This window comes from Penaeus monodon, chromosome 13 (assembly GCF_015228065.2).
Source record: "Penaeus monodon isolate SGIC_2016 chromosome 13, NSTDA_Pmon_1, whole genome shotgun sequence".
NCBI lineage: Eukaryota > Metazoa > Arthropoda > Malacostraca > Decapoda > Penaeidae > Penaeus > Penaeus monodon.
In genome coordinates, this window is record NC_051398.1 from 22,402,083 (window position 1) to 22,405,136 (window position 3,054).

The window sequence follows — 3,054 nt, forward strand, 5'->3', positions numbered from 1 at the left end:
AAAAAATCCTTTCTTATCTTGGCGTCAGAACCAGCTGCCAGAGACGCAGCACACAATTCTAATCGGGGCATGGAGGTAGTTTTGATGTGAGCTTGTCTGGTGCGTGCCATGACAAAGCTGTATCATGTGAAACCAATGTCATCTTGCAGCCTCACATAAGTCACCACTGCAAAAGCTTTAGCTGAAGCATCACTGAAATGGAGCTGTGTGTTCATGAGCCATCCAGATTGGAGAGGAAGTAGGCAATGGCCCAAGTAGAACTCCTTCATATCTTAAGTTCCTTTAGCCAAGGTTCATCTTTTAATATTTTCCTCTGAGAGTCGTTCATCCCAAACCTTCTTTCCTTCGTACTTCATCTTGAAAAATAATCTTAACCCTAACAGTGAAGGGAGCTATGAATCCCAGTGGGTCAAACACATGGTACTCAGGATGCTTCTCTTGGTTAGTGGTTTGTCTGGAGGAGTCACTAATATATTCAAACTGTCATCTTCTAGGTTCCATAGCACCCCTAATGCTCTGTCCATAGGTAATTCGCCTCTCGCCAGATCGATATTCTTAACACTGGGACTTCCTTCTTGCTGTGGTAATTCTTGAACACAGAGTTTGGCCTCATTCTCAGATTCAATAGATAACAGAAGGTTTTCAACATAGAAACACCGTTTGGCGTTACTGGATCTTACCCCACCTTCCTTCACGGTTTTAAGAAGTGCAAAGGTAGCACATTCAGGGCTCCAAACTTCCCGAAAAGATGCCTGGTCATCGAGTATGGGATAGGTGGCCTTGCAAAGTCACCCTTAAGGAACCTTAAGACATCATGATCCTTTGGATCTACCAAACCTTGGTGGAACATGGCTCCAATGTCCACAGACACCCTCCCTTCCCTGAAACGAATGAGGATTCCTATAAGGCCATTTATCATATCAGGTCCCTGCATAATTTGGTTATTTAGAGTGTGTCTTCTCAGGCAGGAAATCCACGACAGTAACTCCTGTCAGCCTCAAGGGAGTTGTCTTCTTTCCATATAAACCTGTGCCCATTACCTCAACAAATATTGACTCTTGTTGATCCTTATCTTAGTCGCTCCACAACTTTCCTTGAAGAGAACGATAGTCAATTATTGTTTTGTTCCACTTCTGAGACTCCAGTTCTTTTATCCCGTCCAAGGGCTTCAGGCTCTCTATGAACCTGGCTGTCTGTTTAGGCTCCATGAAGCCATTTGGAGTGACATCATTGCAGTTGTCTGCACCACAAGGCTCTGCAATCCTTAGCCATATGGCTCTCCTTCAGACAAACAAATCATTTTCCTTGTGCCCTTACAATCTTTTTGTGATGCTCCATAGCTAATAGTCTGAACACGTCACGCAAGGGAAGTATGTGATCTGTCAGTAACACCTATGCTACCACTAAACCTTGAGATGGTTCACTTTGGGTAAGAAGAGACACTTCCTGAGAGTGGCAAGCCTGAAACTTCAGAACTTCTTTTATATGCCGAGTGGATTCACCCCTTTTTTCCTGTCCAATATGCATTCCAACGGCTTTACATGACATCATCCAACCTCAATACAATGTATGTGATTGTTGGTCGATTGTCAATTTCAATCAGTCTGTTCAAGTTTTCCGCAAATGAAATGAATGACGTTAGTTGGGCACACATCATAGAGAGCGCCTGGTAATCACTCTCTTATTTTGGGGCCTCTAATTAACTTCTCCTGTGATTGATGCATGTATGTATCTTCATCACCAAATCTTTTGTCTATTATTTTCAGTGTCCTTTCAGACACCTCTATGCTGTTAATGCCATGCAATGAGAAATCAGTTTTTGAATCACTCAGTCACAACTGATGTATAAGTGGTTTAATTTATGCATGGTGGGCGTTGATGTGCCAAGCAAAAATGTTTAAACCGTTGCATGAATGCCCAATAATTCTCAGTCTTAAGTCATGGAAGCTTTGCTTGCATCAATCGCATGGTTTCAATTAGTGCTCCACTGCTCCCCTCCGAGCATGCGTTGTGCTTTACTCGCCTTCCCTTCTCATTCGTTCTTGAGCCTCGCACTATATTGTCACGGCTCCGCCTTCCTTTCCCTTTCTCCAGGATCTTTTTCCATGCCACAATGTCTTTTCGAGCCTCCACAGTCTATCTTGACCAGGAAATTTACTGCGTTTCCTTACATTTGCAGCACTCATTTTCTCATCACTTTTCCATTTCCTCATCACTCGAGCACCCATTGTTAGCGCCACACCTCATTTTAAGCTTGGTTGCGCAACCAGTGATTATCTGCACACCATTTATTTTCCTCATCCCATGAGGACCCGTTCATTTCCTCACCACATGAGGACCCATTGCTTTCCTTACATGAGATCCCATTATTTTCCTCATCACATTAGGACCCGTCATTTTCTTCACTACATGAGGACCCATCATTTTCCTCACTAACACACACACACACACACACACACACACACACACACACACACACACACACACACACACACACACACACACACACACACACACACACACACACATATATATATATATATATGCATTTATATATATACATACATACATATATATATATATATATATATATATATATATATATATATATATTACGTCGATATGCTTTTGCCACTGTGTTTACATAACATGTTTACGGCAGTTTTACATAGGAAATTTAGGATATAGTACTAGTATATCTTCCAGTGTATCACATGAAATGAAATATTCCCATAGTTCTTTATACCTCATTTTATGTGGTTTAAAGGCTAAGTCACATGACATTCCTTGATATAGTGCTCAAGTGTTCGCCTGTTTTCTTCGTTACACAGTCTATATCTAGATTTAGCTGCGCTTCTTGCACTGTGCAGTTGCCAGTACATTCTGTAACATAAACGCATTTTGGCAATAACCACGTCACATCGGTTTGACTTCGGTGCTACCCACAGGAAGGCTTGCTATTTCTGTACTGGTCGTAGTGTCTTATAGTACATCTTTCAGGCTTTTGAGTGTGTCAGATCTACTAGTTCCTCCTTATGAAAACTTTTCAATATA